This window comes from Amphiprion ocellaris, chromosome 1 (genome assembly GCF_022539595.1).
Source record: "Amphiprion ocellaris isolate individual 3 ecotype Okinawa chromosome 1, ASM2253959v1, whole genome shotgun sequence".
Taxonomy (NCBI): Eukaryota; Metazoa; Chordata; class Actinopteri; family Pomacentridae; genus Amphiprion; species Amphiprion ocellaris.
In genome coordinates this window covers 11,847,338-11,867,215 of record NC_072766.1, presented here as the reverse complement: position 1 = coordinate 11,867,215, position 19,878 = coordinate 11,847,338, and the positions used below count along the sequence as shown (strand labels likewise).

The 19,878-nt window shown below is 42.3% G+C and overlaps 1 long non-coding RNA gene across 4 annotated transcripts; it reads left to right on the top strand.

Annotated features, from left to right (window-relative positions):
• Positions 1–87: 87 nt before the first annotated feature.
• Positions 88–19,222, top strand: LOC118471558 (uncharacterized). 4 transcript variants are annotated; one of them, XR_008602495.1, is made up of 11 exons: positions 88–571; positions 1,545–1,695; positions 2,728–2,813; positions 2,984–3,014; positions 8,825–8,914; positions 10,250–10,356; positions 10,848–10,952; positions 15,595–15,656; positions 16,447–16,711; positions 17,923–17,972; positions 19,041–19,222. It is a non-coding gene; the product is annotated as an uncharacterized LOC118471558 (long non-coding RNA). The 4 variants fall into 4 exon arrangements; XR_008602485.1 differs by lacking the exons at positions 17,923–17,972; positions 19,041–19,222 and having other exon boundaries at positions 101–183; positions 344–571; positions 16,447–17,899; XR_004848886.2 differs by lacking the exons at positions 17,923–17,972; positions 19,041–19,222 and having other exon boundaries at positions 8,825–8,935; positions 16,447–17,901.
• Positions 19,223–19,878: the final 656 nt, after the last annotated feature.

The following is a 19,878-nucleotide window of genomic DNA, read 5'->3' as shown; positions in this document are numbered from 1 at the left end:
CCAAATTTACTTTTTATCGCCACTTATTACAAAATTGTTTGAGGCTACATGTGTTTCCTGACTGAGTGCTTGCATCATTTTGTAGAGGTGTTGCACCTGTGGGAGGCAAGGGATCGGCTGCAGGCAGAGGTCCTGTCAGGGGCCAATGTAGTCAGCAGGAGATAACAGCTCTGGAGCAGGCGGGTACTGCAGTGGAGCAAGACCTTGAGGGCTCCTCACAGCCGAACCACTGAAAGAGAGCATGCACCAGCTGGGCCCGTCCCTCCAAATGAATTAAGCAATTAACTCGCACACATACACTCTGACATACTATATTCATTATGTCCTCTCACTTCCTCCACAGCAGTGCAGTGGATGGACTGCAGCATCAAGCAGAGATGCATCTGTTGAAGACACAGGAGTCTGTAGAGAGGTACTGTGGAGGCACAAGAGCAAGCAGCTGGAGGCAGACAGCCTGATGGTAGTACTCCATCGACACGACACACAGTGACCCAGCATGGCTTCCTCTCAGCCCGGCTGCTGAGGCAGACACAGGAGCTGAACCAAGGCCACGACCACCGCAAAGACTCAGGTAACAGTGCAGCTGGTCTCTCCACGTGATGTGACTGAGAAAGTGTTGTTCCTGTTGGTTTGTGTGGAAATTGGAAGGAGTCAAGACAATAGATCCAGACTGTGACACACTTTTTCCTACATATGCTGTCATTCTCAGCTGTCAGATGGGATGGCGATGTCCTGAATAGCTTGAAACTCTTAGAAGTTGTCAGACACACTTTATTTGTTTCTTCCGTATGGTCAGCTTTTAATCAGGCTCTTGGTGTCCAATATGTCTTTTGAAGGGGCTGTAAAATTGCAAAATCAAGAAATGAAAAAAACATTATAACCAAGAGAGAATGATTGAAATGATGTAAGTCAGGTTGAGAGGGATGAAGGGAGCGAGTGACAGTGACGGGCTTTTGTGGCGGGTCAGCTAGCCTCCAGTGTTGGCTTTAATATATTGTATGACAGTCACCAGAGTGTCATGTGGCAGCTGCCTCAGCCACTCACCTGCAAGGAAATCTCCCCTCAATTTCAGCCCCTCTTCCTTTTGTGTGTAATACTGATTTTTAGATGTCTGTTTTTGTGCATGCATCCACCCAGGGACTGGTTTGGCAGGTGGAGAGGACTTTGTTGTCAGCAGGTGGGCATCGGCAGCAGCTGGCAGAGGTTAAGAGAACTGAGTAGTTACAGAGCATTAACTGCAAAGCTACCGGTGCACTGTATTCCCTGCAGTGTTTAGAATCTAAGCCTGTAATGTTTCAAATTTTTAAGAGCCGCTACGGTATGAATTATCATGAGATTGCATATAATTTATATCTCATATCATCCCTAGTCAGTATGAAAAACACCAGGAAGTGATCTTACTGTAAATAATTTAAAAACCCTGCTGTGCCTCTAAGAGATGCAACCTGTGGCAGACAGACGTTTTAGCACTGGGATTCCTAGACTCCTGTATCCTCTGCTCCTTCCTTCTCATCCCATTCCTCCCCTTCCACCCGTCCATGTAGGTGTGTGGGCCAGTCGCTCGATAGGCAGATCATTTCAGGTCGAAGACCTCACGTGAAATCAGATGTTTAACTGGCCGGCTGAAGTGGGACAGGAGCATCTTAACCAGCGCCTTGCCAAAGGTCTCGTGTTCGCTCAGCCACCGGGGCCGCTGTGAGTACGCCCGCCACCTGCCAATAGGCATTAGGGGGATTTAGTAATTAAGTGATAGGCTGAGGACTAAATTGGGTGTTTGTGGGCTGGCGAGCCACCCCAAGGTCCCTACAGCCATGCAGATAGGGGATTCTAATTGCCAGGAATATTGATCAGCCTGGCGAGGGGGGTGCACAGGGAATTCACTAGCCATCGATTAGCTGTTACTGCACCTCGCTTGTCAATGGAAGAGGGAGGTGAGCATTGGAAAGGTTCCGGGCTTTTCCCACACTATCCTTCACCACCAGCAGCAACTCCTGACACATGCATACGCAGTCAGAGTCAGTGACACAGCATGTTGTAATGCCAGTGCTTTTTCAAATCCTCCATATCTGTAACTTTATTCTCTCATAAACAAACCATAAGTGAAGCTAGGAAAGGCAAAGGGGCTTTCCAGATGGTTCACTGGCGCTTGAATAAAATCCCATCTTTCTGAATCCTATCAGCTTTTTGCTTCTTCTTCATACTTGCCTCTATGAGTTTCTAAGTTCTCTGACCCATGGCTGTGGTCCTAGTTAATGTTGGAGGGAGAGGGGACACTGAGTTTGCACGCCCTCTGATATTTAATTAGCTGCTTCACCTGGCAGTAAATAGGCCCTGGTCAAGGCTCTCACACACACACGTCTTTGATTTCAGTGCTATCACTTATGCTCCAGCGACACATCACCATTAGACAACAACGTGCATGCAGTGCAAAACAATGCCACAATCAGAATTATTAAACAACCTCTCATTAAATGTTAAAGCTTGCCTGGTCAGATTGAATCTGTCACACATGCACACGTTGCTGTGTATTGATTTAGTTTCATGCATGACATACTTACAGCCCTTTAATTTCCGATGACTGGGCTGAGCGGAGAAGAAATCAGGGATCTGTGAAAGGAGTTTAGTTCAGGTTCTTGATTTGAATGTCGACATGGAGGTTGAGGTTGTTTAGAATTTTAGAAACAGGAATCATCATTGTCATTAACTTGTATTTTATGTCTTGGTTAGAGAGATGATTGGAAAGAGGAGGAGAAAGAGATGGACAATGATTATCAACAAAAGGCGCAGCCAGATTCAAAATGGGAACTTTGCAGGTAATAATTGATGCCTTCACCCTAAAGACATTGTCACTTACACTTCAGTCCTGTAACTTTTTGTTCCATCTCCCATTTAGTTCTATTGAAGTTCAAAGAACTTCCAACACCACTCACCAGTTCATGTCACAAACTATGACAAGCTGTTTCGTTCTGTTTTCTTTTTGCAGCATTTTTTCTGAGGCCCAACCTGATAAATTGGTAAGGAAGGTTTGTTTATTAATTTTAACTTTCCTTATTCTTTTCTGTTTTGCATGTGTTTTGTTCCACTGAAGTATGTTTCCCTTTCAGGGCCATCGTTCTTTTTGTTTGTTGCCATGTGATTCAGGACCGATGTTGTATTTCTGAGGGAAGAGGTTGATGAGATCACTTCTAACAGTTTCTAGCAATATTTTAAATCTTTAATTATTTGGTAATACTTTGTACAAATCTGTTTTCACTTTGACATGAAAGTATCTTTTTTGTAAATTTATCAAAAAAGCCAAATTACATTGACCATGATTCAATGTTGAAAAGCAATTAAAGGGGAAAACATCCAAGGAGGACAAACCAGCCAACAAAACATGTGTGCTAATCTCCTCCTCCACGCAGAACAAATAAGAATTTCCACTATCATCAGTGTTCCAGAGGACCAAGGACAGTGTCAAGTGGCACTTGTCAAACCCACATAAGATTTGTTATGGGCCTGTCTCTGACAAGGTCACTCTGCATGTTTGTCATTAGAATCAACAAAGCATTTTGCAGTTGGCTATTTGACACTGTTTAGTTTTTCAAAGCCATCTTAGGTAGTGTTTTATATTCATGCTGAAATGAACTGCAGAAACAGAAGTAGTGAGAAGGTTTGCTGCCCAGCAGTCTCTAGCCTGAGTCATTTAGAGCCTATTACAAAACATCAATATATTGATTGAAGTAAGTGTCTCAGTGTACTGCTCTGTAAACACACAGTTGGTTTGGTTGTGCATGTTTTATCTGCTTGAATCTTATCAAGATTTCAATCTTTTCATCCCCAGTTTCATTACTCATGACAGTGTTGGCTTTTGAGGCAAAGATTTGAATCACTTTTAAAAAGATTTGTGGTTAATTCTCAATTTAAAAAAAAAAAACAATCTCAAAAATCTACTTTTCATTACAGTATGTAAGAGGTTTTTATTTTATTTTGGTACAGTTCTTTGTGAAATTGCCAGATACAGTACATGATTACTAATGAGGCCCACACATTCTAAAAATGCAAATGTTATTATAAAACTGAAGCATTCCTCATGTACCAAAAACAGCCCGAGCAGCAGGAGCAACAGGTCATGATGATCTGTAAAAAGGGACAGAAAGAAAAAAAATCAGTCAGAAGAGGAGAGGGAGCAACTTCAGACAAGTCTTGACTCAGCTCACAGCCAGGTCAAAAGATGCCTCTGAAAGGCTTGAATATATTAAACTTTTCCAACAATCTTCAATAAGTTTACTGCTTTACTTGTTATCAAACTCACATGTTACTAATGCAGAATAAGTAATAGTGAAATGTGTTAAATCCAGCAGTGTCTGTTCAGCTGCTTGCATGTTTCCTTTTAGATTTGATGTATTAACCTGCTGAACATTTTTATAAAATTAGATTTCTATTAAAATTTAATTTCACTTTTAACATATTTCATGGTATAAACACTAGATGCCATCCACACAAATATCTCCAATAAGACATTTAAATTAGCAGAACTAGTTATTTTATCTTCACATAAGTAATGAAGTGGGCGTGAAAGACAGTCAAATGAGGCCAGAGAGACATTACCGTCTTGATGATTTAACATGTTTGCAATAAGAAAACAGTCTTGTCAATGTTTATCTGTCAGTATTTGACATTTAACAGCAGCCGACTGTACTGTGAGCATCTTGGTTTGACTTCATGATCCCGTCTGAGTGTCTGAACTGCGTGATTTCCAAGGTCATTTTATGATCTCTGAAGGGGGATTGTTCCCCCACGCATGTCTTCTGATTGAAGCCTCGCTGCAACCATTTATACACCACTCAGTCACCCTCCAGCCATGCTCATAAATTGAATTAGTTTCAGTCTGAATTTGTGTTTCAAAACTAGTAATTATTTTTTTAACCCCAGAGGAAGCCAAGAGAAATGAGTCAGATCTTCACAAGTCATGAAATTTGACGATATATGATTTAACACCAACCAAAGGGACACGAGCCTGAAGCACAGCAATTTACCAACCATTCATCTGTTAGCAAATTAAATCACACCACATTTGACATCTTTTAGAAAGTTAGATAAATCTGATGAAAAAGTTTTTCTCTCAATTACCATCTGAAATTAATCTCCTTAATCCCAATTTGATCTCTTTCATGCATATAAGGGGTATCTTTCATCTGCCCACCTATGTGCTTTAAATCTCCGCCGATGAGTTACGACGGAACGTGACTATAAAACTTAGTCCGACGTGAAACTGCGACACCCTTCCAGCTCCGTGAGATGACAGAGCTGATTGGGGGATATGAGGACAAAGGTGCTTAACTGACAGCCATCGATTATCTTTCCGTAGCCGGTGGAGGAATGTAAGAAGCCTCCAGGAGTATCTGACAGAGCTGCAGAGCGACATCCTGAGGTATTCAGCTGCAGCTATGCAAAGCAGAGCAACAAAGCAGATTCTGAAATATTTACTCAAGTTAAATTGATCCTTATTCTTTTTTGATCTTTTATATCAAACAAAACATTTTGGAAAAGGAAATTCATGCTTTAGAAACTACTTCATGCTGCATTAAGAATAGATGTGATGATGTGGAGACAAGCGTTCGGTTTATTTTAAGGGTTCGTGAGCCACTGTTGCATAAATGGTCACACATTTCAGGTGTTAATTAAGAGATTTTGTGTGCTGCCAATATGCAGCTTAGCTAATGCTCTGTGCACGTTGTGTCTGATATATGAGTGAGTGCAAAGGCTCAAAAATACAGCATCCTGTTGGAGTAAGGACTGAAAGAGCTGAGTTTAGTCTCAGCTAGTATAGTTGAAGTAATGTTCAAGCAGGTTGTGCTCCTTCATGTATGGATTTCAGGAGCTGCAGGCTGGTGTTTATTGAAAGGAGAAACAGTGATGACATGTAACAGCTACTGCAATCAACAGATTTCAGCCGTACAGGCCACCTATGATGGTTTAGAGTCAGTTAAGGTGAACATTATAGGAAGAAGTCTCAATGCGCTGAAGCTTTTTTATGTTGCTTTTTCTCTCTCATGGCCACTGACCCCCTCAGTAGAGCATGAACAGGAGACTGGGCAGTAAACAAGCAGTCAATTCAGTTTAAATCTGTACTGAACTATACCGAACAAAGCTCATGTAGATTAAAACGAAATACTCCCTAAATGCAAAGATGAATCGAGCGATGTGTCCATTTAGCTGTTTTACCATATGTGTTTGATTGTCCGTGTGTGTTGCAGCAGGGAAGAATCGTGGGGTGGCAAGTCTTCTCTGTGTTATGTCTCGTTTCCAGCTGACATGCAGAGGCCAGCAGGAGAGGACTAAGTTTGAAACAAAAGAGATGATCAAACTATAGACGCTAACATGGTGATTTAGAACATTCGCACTCGCCCAGAACTGCTCCCAGCATCCGAGCAGCCAGGACCACAGTTGATGCTGATCAGGCCTAGTTACATAGCAGCTCTCCCCTCTTTAAGCAGCACTTTAAACAGCCGGTGCCCTACAAGCCCCGAGCACGGCTATGATGTGAGTGCTTTATTACAGCAAAGAAAACGAGTCTCATCTCCTTTCTCAATAGTGGTATTAGTTTAAGATAGCCAGAGCTGACGGAGGGGCACAATGCTAGCCCCCTTCACAGAGCATTTTGGTCATTAGTGTGAACCACACAGCCTGTCTCAAGTAGAGTGGTAACCTCCAGAGGTCACTCTGTTCACTAATTGTACACTACAGGCAAGATCAGATTCTGTTGTCAAGAAAAGGGGAGACTCATAGCTTTGCCCTTTCTGTGTATTCCTAAAGCTGATTAGATAATGAGGTCTTTTTCCGGACTCAAGGCCTGAGTGAGCAGTAGTATTTAATGCTTTCTGATTTTACCAGCCAGATAGTGGATGCTTTTTGTGTGTCTGTGTTTTTTTCTTTTTTTTATGGCCACTTTAAGACCTCAATGCTGAGGATCTAATGTATTATGTGTTTTATTAGTTATATATTTGTCTTGGTCTGAAGTTGCTGTTGAACACATTGTAACTTGGTCTCTGCTCTACAGTGCTATTCCTTTTATTGATGTGTGTGACTGTGCATGCATGATTGCATACACATGTACTACTCTGTCCGCGTGTGTGTGTGTGTGTGTGTGTGCGCTCACTCCTGACTCCTGAGCCAAGAGCACATCTCTGGCTTATCTGTAAGGCCTGGCGTCAGCCTCCTTAAGTGCTGTCAGTGTCACATGGTAACAGCAGCGCTGCAGCCTCTTAATTGGTTTAGGAATAGCATCCTTGTCATTTTGCGGTCAGTAAACTCCGCTAGAGAAAATGAAGTCCAAGCTTCTGCCACCTCCTCAACCCCCACACAGCCAGTCTAACAAAAAAATAATGATTATGTGCCGTGTATATTTGTGTGTTCGCTGTTTTCACTTTTTGCTTTTAGAAATAATTGCTGTTGGTTGTGTGGCAGCATCAGAGGAAGGACATTAATGATTCTCACTGGCCGCGAGGAAACACTGCGCTGCAGAGGGCGGGAGAGAGAGCAACTCATTTTCTACTGTAGAACTAAATGTGTGTGTGTGTGTGTGTGTGTGTGTGTGTGTGTGTGGGTGCCTGAATGTGTTTGTGTTTGGTAATAAATTTTTAGTAGTTTCCTCACTTTCTTGTGCAGCACATATTGTATGCAGCCTGTAATAATTACTTTAGCAGTGTCTGCAGATATGTGTGTATATCTGATTACTTTAATATATATGTATATATATGTGGTTGTGTGTGTATGTGTGTGTGTGTGTGTGTGTGTGTGTGTGTGTGTGTGTGTGTGTGTGTGCATGGCTGTCCTTTTTCACGGATTAGCTGGTGAATGCTGCAAGAGGATGATCAGACTGGGAGCACACCAGGGTTGCTCTGCGATCACACAGGGATTATGGGGGATATGGAGCTGTAGTGCATTCCAGGGCCGCCTCCAGTTAGGCTCATCTCCGCCACGCTCCCCTCACACACACCACTTTAATTGCCTTTGCTTCTTTCATTACTTTTATTGCCTCTCCTCTGCATTGCGTGCTCCCTGGGCTTGTGGAAAGGTCATTGTGATGGTGGTGGTGTGCTCACAGCCACCGTCTCTCCCTGACTAGCAGGAAATGGCTGTGGGGCTGAAGCTGGGGAAATGAGTGACACAACAGAGTGACAAGTGACCGGCTGGGCGTAGATTTTCATTGCAAAGTCTGTAATTCATAATTTCGAAACAACCCTGTGAAGTGAAGTCAGACATATGTTTAAATGCCACCAGTGTGTCATTCACAAAAAGATTGTTTTGAATGGCATGTTTTGGGATTTCACTGGATGACAGCTTCAGTAGAGCTGTACTCTGAGTAGATTTATGCAAACTACACTGTTGAGCAGAGTGATCAGGAAGTCAAATCATTAAAACCTGAGAAAGAGAGGAGCTGTACAGGAGTGTTAATGGTAATATCTTGGTGCAGAAGCATTGAAGAGGAGGCAGCAATGAGATGAGAGACATGTTTGGGCTTTATTGCATCCCCTGTGAACAAACTAAGGTAAACAGAGGTCTTAGAGGTGGTGGGATCCTCAGGTGACTTGCAGTTTGAATTGTGATACAATAAGCTTCCCTTGTCCAATACAATTGAACTTTTTCTGTTCCTGATGTTTAAGTGTGTGTACTATACTTTGATGTCCTATTTTTAATAGTATTTGTGTTATTTCATCCTGTTCTAACAGTATGAGAATTGAACTCAGTTAAAGGGCTGTTATTGTCCTCATGTAATGGCATTTTATCTGTATTTCCTTTGCCTTGCTTATGCCATTTGTGGTTATGTTTCTCCCTGCAGGCCTGTTTGAGTGAGGACATTCTGGCAGATCTGAGTGTCCAACTCACAGTGAGGCCAAGACTAGTGGATGCTTTGCTGGCAGCGTGGGAGGTGTGTATCATTTTACTAAAGGTAATGATAGTATCTCTGAGGGACAGCCGTGCCTTTAAGGTCGCTCTTATCACACACATAGACCTCCTTAGTCCACATCATAACCAGTCCTCTAAAAGTCTCCTTGCTTCTTAGTGCCCCTGTGTGTCATATTTTTGGCTCTTCACACTCCACAGAAGAGCAACAGCTGAGGAACTTAAACAGTTTGCTGTAGATATTCTTTATATATTTATACATACACTCACTGGCCACTTTATTAGGTACATCTGTTCAATTGCTTGTTAACACAAATAGCTAATCAGCCAATCACATGGCCGCAACTCAATGCATTTAGGCATGTAGACGTGCTCAAAGCAACTTGCTGAAATTCCAACCGAGCATCAGAATGGGGAAGAAAGAGGATTTAAGTGACTTTGAACGTGGCATGGTTGTTGGTGCCATATGGGCTGGTCTGAGTATTTCAGAAACTACTGATCTACTGGGATTTTCACACACAACCATCTCTAGGGTTTACAGAGAATGGTCCGAAAAAGAGAAAATATCCAGTGAGCGGCAGTTCATGAAAATGCCTTGTTGATGTGAGAGATCAGAAGAGAATGGGCAGACTGGTTGGAGATGATAGAAAGTCGACAGTAGCTCAAATGACCGCTCATTACAACCAAGGAATGCAGAATACCATCTCTGAAGGCACAACACATCGAACCTTGAAGAAGATGGACTACAGCAGCAGTAGACCACACCGGGTGCCACTCCTGTCTGCTAAGAACAGGAAACTAAGGCTACAGTTTGCACAGGCTCACCAAAATTGGAAATTCTGAAGGCAAAAGAGGGTCCAACCTTTTACTAGTAAGGTGCACCTAATAAAGTGGTCAGTGAGTGTATATATAAGTATACATATTCCCTCTGTCTGACATCCTGTGTCCTTTACTGCCTGTACTTTCTTCCCTCCTCTCTGTCCTGGTGGAGGTTTTGTGTTCTGCCAGATTCTTCTCCTGTCCACAAGATGCTCTCCAGTTGGTCCTGGAATGTAATTAAGGCTTTGATACACACTACACTACTACTGAGATCTCTCTGCACTTGCACAATAATTGGTTTTTATCCCAGCAATAGCTAATGCACATTTTATCATATCCCAACATTGCTGCAGGCAAGCAAATGAAAAACTGGCACTGAAAATAAAAGAGCAAAGCACAAAGATCATCCATCTCCGCCAAGAAAGAGAAAGTGGACAGAGGAGAGTTATATTTATGTACTTTACTCTCCAATGTAACAAAAATGCAGTGCATTTTTTTTGTGTGTGTGTGCATGTTTGTGTCTTTTTGTATGTATTTACAGGCCCGCATGAATCCACCTGCTGGAGGGAGTGAAGGCTCAGCAAATTGAGGGCAGAAGATTCAAAGCTGAGCTTGATGGGAAGACTGAAGAAAAGAAGACATAACGAGGTATATACCAAGAAAATATACTCAAACCTACAAATACTGTGGTGCAGGTCAAATTTCCACATTCCATTTCAGTTTTATTTATATATGTTAGGCCATCACAGCTTAACACCTAAACCCGAATAAAACTTTAATATGTTTATTGCTCTTAAACAGCTTAAATGTAAGTATTGTAGCATGATGAGCACATTTTAACTCCTTTTGATCCTGCTCCTGAATCTAATCATAATCATTTAGTGAATATGTCTGAAAATCCATTCTTTGGCTGAAATAATTGATATTTTTCTGTACTGGAAAATAATGAAGTTTTTCCAGAAATAAATAACCTATAATACAACTCCTCCTCTCTACGTATGCGACTTGATGGCTCTCTCTCCTATGTTTGTGGTGCTAATCAAATACACACAGTATTTCCCTCAGTTTTAAAGAAATACATTGTTGTGTTAATACATTGCAATATATAGTATTACAGAGTCTAAACCTTACCTCTCCAGGGTTGCAAATCTGCAGCACAAGTGGTGACTTTGAGAACTCAAAAGCTGTTTTGCATCGTGAACTTCAAGCATACAAAGTAAACGCCTAAACTGACGGCCTTACAGGTGAAGTATGAAATTCTAATCCAATACACTTTTTGTCAAATTCAGCGAATGTGTCCTCACGGTCCACTAGCTGTTCATTCTGTGTGCACGCTTAAAAAAACATCCAGTGTTCACACACAGCCTAGGCTCTCTAAAAGGGAAACAAACTAAGGGGCTGGAATGGATCCACACAACAATAGTCCAGTCAGTCCACCACACATTCATAGTTGTGCTCAGGCATGGGGGGAGGCTGGATGCGGGTGATTAGGGGCAGTGGGGACAAGGCGGAAGATAAATCTGGCACATGCTATCTAAATACGCTAACTATCAGCAATCATTCTCCAGAATCACACACTCCACCTTCAAGCAACAAATTAACAGAAGAGAAAACCTGTGTAACTCCAGCGGTTGAGTTTATCACCTTGCTGCAATGTCACAGGAATGTGCATCACTTGACCTCAGCCAGCAGCGTGATCAGTGGTGCAATGGACCTGAAACTTTGAATCAGACGAGGTTATAAGCTGCACTTTAAAGCAAAGTGGCTACTGCATGTGGTGTGTGTGTGTGTGTGTGTGTGTGTGTGTGTGTGTGTGTGTGTGTGTGTGTGTGTGTGTGTGTGTGTGTTGCAGAGAATAAAGGGTGATGTGTGACAATAGCAGCATTGCCATGAGGTGTTGCTCACTTGGCTTCATCATAAAACAAGACAGTTTCATTCGCATCAAGAAATCATGTCTTTTTTTTCTTTTTCAAAATAAAAGTTGCTAGAACTGTTGCCTGAGCAGCATCTTTGCACAAGTTAGTGCAATTGATACTACAGACACAGTCTAAGAATGTTTAATGAGCACAGTGGGGTTCCTTTCCCCATCCTTTGACTAAGTTGGCAACACAGACTGACAAGTGAGATATTGCAGACTTAATACAGTCCATGATTTGGTGGCTATCATAGTCCTGGCAAAGATTCCAGTTTTCATCTGAAAAGGGGGCAGCAAATCTATACAAGCCCCTCTCTGTGAGTACATGTTCTCTGCTTTTGGTCTGGTCGACTCCAGAGACAGTGTCAGTGACAAAGAAGCGAGCTTTCAGACAGAGCATGAGTGTTTCTGGAGTGGCTCATCTGAAACACGGGTCAATAGAAACACTCACCAGCACATCACAGACACTGAAAAACAAAGATGCTGCATAACTCCCAGGATTTTATTGGCTGTCATGTTGATTTTTCTTGTTCTGGGATTAGCATAGGCCTCAGTGTGTTTGTGTGACTAATGGTCTGTGTTTTCTGGCTGTGAAATCAGCAGCCTGAGAGCTCTGAACAGCCTGCACATCAGTGTTTGAAGCCCACCGACCCCCCTGGGTTGTGCCTCTGGGTCCTGCCGCTAATGCAGCCCAGCACATTTCTGTCTCCATCTCAGAGCAGAGGCTCTCCTTTACATACAACCATGTTTAGCACTTTTCTCCTCCTGCACCCACAATGACCCCCGCTATAATCTGCTCTACTCCAGCCCGCTTGTGTCATCTTCACCTGTGTGGCCAGGCTTCGACTGATGGCTAAAGCTTGTTAACACTGAAGACACATTTGTGCAGTTAACTGGGGAATGTTGGAGATGGCAATGGGAGTCGGTGATCAAAGGACAGGGAAAGGCAGCAGAGGAAGAGGTCTCACCTCCCAGGCACAGTTAGAGCCTCCAGAGTTGGCAAACTTTTCACCCGACTGACCCAAGGACACTCTCTCCTCCGATAAGTGTCGGTCGCTGTTAGTGTTCTCAAAGACCACAGAGGACTCTTAAAGTAAACATGTCACTCATCCATCACCATGGAAACGTAGGATGTTTTCTAAATAAAATATGAATTTTATGTGTTGCTCTGGAAAGGGTTATTTGGTGGTGGAATGGTATCCCACGGCTGGAGCCATCTCATTTTTCTCAGCCAATATCGCTCTGCCTCAAAGTAAGCCGGGTTTGTGTTACCTGGCATTTGCCTGCAACACATTCTTATCTGACATCCTCTCAAATTGAAAGCAGGGAAAGTGAAACTGATTGAAGGGATAAAGTTTTTGGCGATGGAAGGACAGAGGCAAGGGGAGAAAAATGCGAACCCAATCTGCCATGTGTTGACTGTACTGATTAGGGGCTTGTGCTAAGAAGAGCCTCTCGATCCCCTCATTCCTTCTGTTTACTTTGAACCATACCACCGTTCTCATCACAGGCATCTCTGCAACGAGAGTGCCTTCTCACCTTCTCTCAGCTTCAGCCAAATCGCCTACATCACAAACACGCCTTTGTACACCATATAGTCCAATTAAAAAGACGACGGCTTAACTAGGGCTCGAAGGGGTTTGGTCAAGTTTGTTAATCCATTAGGGAAAGTGGAGTAAGCAGTGTGATTAGAAACATGAAGGCATCTGTGACACGTCAGGATGTTTGCTCAGTTCACAATGCTCTGACAGATCTTTATTTGTGTATATTTGTGGAGACCAGGAGAGAGCAGATGCACACTCAGCCCATTAAGAGCTGCAGGGTTACTGGAGCAAAGTCCTGCTAATGTTTTTGGGCATTCAGAAAGCCTGCAGGGAGTCAGGATTACAGAGCTGGGCTTAAAAGCAAACCAGAAATACAGGGAATAATAATACATAGGTAAATATGGGTTGGAATAGCAAGGGAGAAGCTAGAAAAATAGCACATCTATTCTCACGCAGCACGTTTGTTTATTTATGGTGTCTGAAGGCCTGGTCTGGATGCAGGGCTGGAGGGGAGATGGGGAAATACATGCACAGGCTTTCCCTCCCGTAGTCCGGCTCCTTAGCTTTCATTAAGTGTCATTACCAGTACTTTCAGAAAGCCGGCCAGGCTGAGACCCGACATCCCCTCTACAGATAGTTGGCTATGCATATGGATGTATTTCTGATCCCTCTTATCCACCACTGAGGAGGGGGAATTAGGCCAGCGAGAAGGAGAGGAGGGGGCTTAAAGGCTGCGTCCATCTATGACTTTAATGGCAAAGATGGAGCTATTACTTCAGTTGAAGGACAGCATGCTTGGTTTGTTGTTTTGTATATGTCACGCAGGTTATCAACATTGCAACAATTTCACTTAAGATTGTCCTTTTTTTTTATAACCGTATGGGTCATGTACACCCATTTCTGCATTTTACGCTCTTGTGAAGAATCGTATTTCCATTTCAACCAGGACAATATACTCACAATGCTATTTTAAAATGTGCATTTCTAGCAGCATGGTATTCATTAGCAATTTGTTATTCCAGTTCACTTACTTTGAGAATGTCCCCTGATTGATGGGGAGGGGGGCTTGTTCTGTTTATTTGTATATCGGGAATGAAAAATTCATATTGTACGCTTTTTCGAGCAGAAGTTATCTAGATTCAGTGTAAATGGTACTTGGGATTAGATTTTCACAGCAGATTGCTGTTATTAAGGAGAAAAAGCCAACTCCTTTGAGCAGTCATCTTCTTGGGAGGCAATCTATTTCTCTTTCACGCAGCCCGAGTGCTGGACCAGGCTCTTAATGCACTGAAGCAAAAGTGCTTCGGTCCGCAACCTTTCACGCCTTCAGCCCTCCTTTATGTGATTGAATAGTTAATAACTATGAGTCGCCTTTGAAAGCTCTGTGCCTTGGTCCTTCTGAGGCACTTCTCTTCTTTTTGTCTGTTTGGCTGCTGTACCTGCCCATTGCTCTGTCTGCCTGCATGTCTACTTGCCCCAGATGCCAAGTCGACTGATAGCCCACCTCTTCTCCACCAGCCCCTCTCACTTTTATCTTTGTCTCTCGCCTGACTTGCCACTTGTGTGTCTGGCTGTCTGGCTGTCTTAGTCTGTACATCAGAATTTTGAGGGCTAGGGATCAGCTTTTTCATCTCCCACTTCCTCTTCCGATACACAATTCACACAAACAGACACACACACACACACACACACACACACACACACACACGCTGCCTCACACAGCTCATTAGCCCATCCCACGCTCACAGCTCTGACAGAATGTGACCCTGCCTAATTGTGTACCATGCTCATTTGTTCTCCCTGCATGATGTGACGATTGCTTATTTATTCTCCTCGGGGCTCCCATCTCACATTAAAATGATTGACTCATTTCATTCACTGCACATTTTCAAGCTTTATTTGATAAGCTCATTTCCCCTGGCATTCAAATCCCTCCTTTTCCCATGCTTAAAAGTTATAATGTTACCGAGGCACATTATTATTCATAGTTGGGATTGTTTCTTCGGCTAATTATCTGTTTTAGAAAATAATTTTGCACGTGCGATTCTGTTTATTCCGGTGGAATTGAGCAGCACAAGAGGGCAGACATTAACGATGCAGTTGGAATAGCTGAGGAGCCAATTGTGTACACAAAGCTGGCAGACGCGGTCAACAAGAAGCTTAAGAGGGATTGGGACGCTGTCGAAACTCGGCCGGAATATGCAGAGCAAATTTGCATTCTGTTAAAATTTACATCTGGTTAGAGACCTGTTTTACAAATGAAAAAGCTATCAACCTTTTTTTATCCAATCCTGTAATAAGGGAGTGTTTTGACACAAAAAGAAGCGTAACAAGCAATTGCTGATTGGGGATTTGGGCAGCATTGTTACGGCAGGATTTTAGCTCTTGTGATTTCACCAGCTGACAGTTGATGTGTTGTGCCTCCAGCTACTGTATATCGACCAGGCCTCAGTGACACAGCAGCTGCTGGAGACTCGCTCAGAGCGCCGGTAGGTCAATGCAGAGTAAGATTTGTGATGGTGACAAGCATAAAAAGCCGTACCTGGCAGAGATTAATGACTTCACACATATATGGCATCATTAGGGCTGAGTATTGAAACTCAAATATTCGATACACATCAAAAACTGACAAGTACGGCAAGTTGGCAAAGATAATTCTGCTTATGGGTTATTACTGTAGCAACATTTTCTAAATTTGAAGATGATTTTATTCAGCCAAAGTTCTTGTTATGTTGCTTGTTAGCAGCAATTTACAGTTCAGAACTTTGGGGTTTTGTTTCCTTGTTGATCAAGGCGTACACCCAAAAATTCAGTATTGCACTTTGATAGGGTTGGATGACTCACATAACTCAAGCAGCAGAGGTCAAATCATCCTAACTTTTGTATCAAGTATAGTTCAAGCTTGAAAAAAACACTGGATCCTGTTTTTCCCATATTATTGCTCATTGGTCGTTTAAATTTAGAGACCTGATTACATTATCTGGTGTTTTTTGTCAAACTTTGGAAAGTTTCTTTCAGCACATCTGAAGCACAAACTGAACCTTGTGTGTAAAACTGGTTCCCTTCAAATGAAAGAAAGAAAATAAGATATCAGAAAAAGTTTTGTGTTGGTATCAGATTTCACTTCTAACATAATGACAGTAGCATCAGGAAGTCAAACAAAATCTAGCCACAGCTCATAAACCCCAAATAAAGATTGTACCATCTAATGTTTCTAACAGCCTTAATGGTCTTTGATCATCCATTTATTGTAATAATGTCTCTCGTGCTTTTTTGCAGTGATTTAACTACATGAGGAGCTTTGATTAGCAAAGCAGAGAGCCTGCAGAGGAGAAGAGTCGCTGCCAACCTCCCCCAGCTTTTGTGTTCCCAGCAGCCACGAATGTCACAGAGTTGGAAGAGTTTCTGCTGAAGATCTTCTCCTTCAGGAGACCTTGTCCTCGAGTGGAGAGAAACACCAGCTCCCTGTGGAAGCACCTCTCAGATTTGGACATAACTTTGATTGAGCAGGTCTCACCTTTCCAATCCAAGGGACATTCAACTGGTAATGACAAGCACTTAAAACAAATGAAAGGAGGACTTGTTTAACCTCACCAAGATTTCACGAAGGATTTCAGAGTCTTGATTAAGTGTCCCAAGTGGAAGAAAGAATTTTGACGTCACAAAAAGCTATAAAGATGTGCTGAAGTACAGAGTTTAGTTTGCAGTCTTGTTTAAGTTTTTACCTGATGTTCCGTTGTTGTTTTGATTTCAGGTAGGGAGATAAAGCTCTTCTTATAACTACAATATGTATTTTATAAATATATATAGAAAATGTTCTAATCAAAAAAATGTTAGATTAGATTGAATTATATAAATTTTATCTATTTAGGTGAGATGTTCATTTTATACCCAACTTTTTTTTTAGCAAACCTCCTGATTCACGTCACTGTTTTAGTTTCAATTACTTTTTAGTGTAAGTTAGTTGAACAAATGACTGACTAAAAGAAATATGTATCTATATTTCATTATTAGGTGTCAGTGCATTGATTTCTACAAAAGAAAAGTGGAGCACTTGTGTTTTAAGTTACATATAGCAACTACTCCTACAGCAATAGACCCACGAGCCAATGTAGCCAAAATCTTAATGAATGTGGCCAGATAGACAAGAAATTGCAGCCAAATAAAAGAATAATAAAGGCATCTAAACCCTAACAAGTCTGCCTTTGTTCTTCCACTCCACCCACCACAAGCAGGCATTGTTGCAGCTTTGAGGGCAGCTCTGAGAGTTCCATGCCCATCGGCCTTCAATCACATGGGATGTCTGAGTTTGACAGTATAAAGTCTTTCTTCTAGAACAAAATAAGACCCCTAAGCAATAGTGGATGAGCTGTTAGTAACCGTACAGTCCACAGGGAGGTAGACCAAGCATAGTAGTACAGTATACACAAAGTGCTGGTTAGGGATAAGACAATGGACCAGTAAAAGCATTACTGGATGCTGCAACACTTAAATTTCTTACTGTTTGCCTCGACGTGTCTGTTTTCTTTGGTCCGTTTGGCTTCACAAACCAAAACTAAAGTCGATGTAAACGGAACTTAATCTGGTTAAGATCCATTTAACTGCTGACTTCAATAAACAGTATTAAAAGTAATAAATGATCCCCTTTGATGTTCTCTCTGTTCTCCCACAGAAGTTGCGTCTGTTGTCTTTTTCCTGCAGCGTCCTGTGACTCCTTACATTTAGCCATGTCCGTCTCTTCTTTTGATTTTTCAGAAGGCACCAGCGAGGGTGTAGTGTGAGCTCACTCGGCAGCAATGCAGCAGGTAAGTTATTCACTCGCGGGCCGCATGGAAGGATTAATTCCAGCCTTACACCACGAGGACACCATCAGTTCCTGCCTTGGCCAAATCAATAGGCAACATTCTTTCCAGCATAGCAGTCAATACGCAACACTTAAGGTGTCTGAGGAAACTACAGAACACCAATAATTGTTATTAATGCCTTGGATATCCCCAAGCATTGTATTTAGAGGCAGTCCCCATCTAAAAGACATCCAGCCATAACATGCTGTACATATCCCACGGAGGTCTTGTTGCTCTGTCTGTCAATAATCTGTACAGGAATGTTAACACAGCAAATGGACCAATATAATAGTGCTTTTTTTTCCCTCAAATGCCTGTTAGGCCTGCAGTGTTTCCAGTGCCAGTGTGTCTCGGTTCAACACGTTGGTCCAGCATGACATGTGACTGGGTTGAAATGAAAGCTTGTGCATTTGTGGTCACCAGAGGATGAATTGTGATAGGTTTGGTGATCTATAGACGTTGTTTGTCCAGTGATTTGGTTAATGATCAAATAACTGCAAAACTAATCACATCTAAATCCGCTGTACTTAGAAAATGTCAGCATCATCCATGTCAGCAGCCTAAACAAAGATGGTAAACATGTTAGCATATTAGCATGTTTACATTTAGCCTTTTAGTATCACTGTACCAGAATGCAGCCATTGCACAGCAGCTTTTTTTTAACATTCATATCGGTGTTTTAACTGTTATTCTGGAGTCAGTTGAGTTGGTTGTGACATTATTGGCATTAAACATGATTTAAAGTTGATTTTCAACTGTCATTTTTACAAATGAAACAATTGTTTACTCCATTTTCACTTAAAATAAAGTGATATTTAGCATTTTAAAACATGTTAACAATTCAGTTAGTGGCTGATGACAAAAAAACTATTATTTTTGAGGCATAAAATACATGTATTCCATGACTTGCTTAGCATAATCTTCTGCCCTGCCATGAAAAGCTTTTTCAAATCACTGTTTATTCAGTTCAAAAACATCACAGTTCAGTGATTTTAAATAATCATTTTTTTCTTTTCTGTCTGTCGCAAGAATATGCAGCATGTTGCAGGGGCGCGAGAAACAAACAGGCTTCAGTGCACCAATTGGCACTGCCCATTACACGCTGTACACAAAGCCACTCCATCAGCGAAAGCAGTTATAAAGTGAAGGACAGCTAACAACAAGCATACATTGCCTCCTGTTTCCATCATAAACCACATGTGGGTTTACAACTGCTGAAGGTAAGGGACTACAGAAAATGCGGGGAGGGCGGGGGGGGGGGGGTGGGAGGTGCGGGGTGTGTAACATTCAAAATTCAATCAAGTGAAGGCCATCTCCAGCAGGGTAACAGCATGTGCAGGCGGGGGGGTGGATGAGGGAAAACTCAGCTGAAGTTTCCACTGGGCCTGCTGTGCTCCTAATGCAGCCTTGGATGTAATTGGGTCCCAGAAGGCTGTTCATTATTGCGGGTGAGCGAGGCAACAAAACAGAAAGGGGTAGAAGGAGAAAGAAAATGTCTCATTCTTTGCTCAGTGCCTTTGTCCTGGCACCATTACGGGACAAGAGTTAATTAAAAGAGCAGTTGATGCCTCTGTTTTTCTCATCAATCTCACTTCTGCTCTTATTAAGTTTGTAATGACAGCAGGGCTTGTCCCTGTCAGCCACCAGACACTCAACCAGGGGGGAAGAATGAGGGGAAGGCGAGGGCGGGGCAGTTAATGTGAGGGACAGCTCATTTCAACAACTGTGGTCAACAACTAACATTCACCATAATCCCTCCATCAAATCTCAGGGTGAGGATACGTCGCCTGTAGAAGATTGATGAAGTCTTATGAAAAGGCAGCTTCTTTATTTGGGGTGTGGCTGAGGAGCCCGTTTAAGAGGCGTG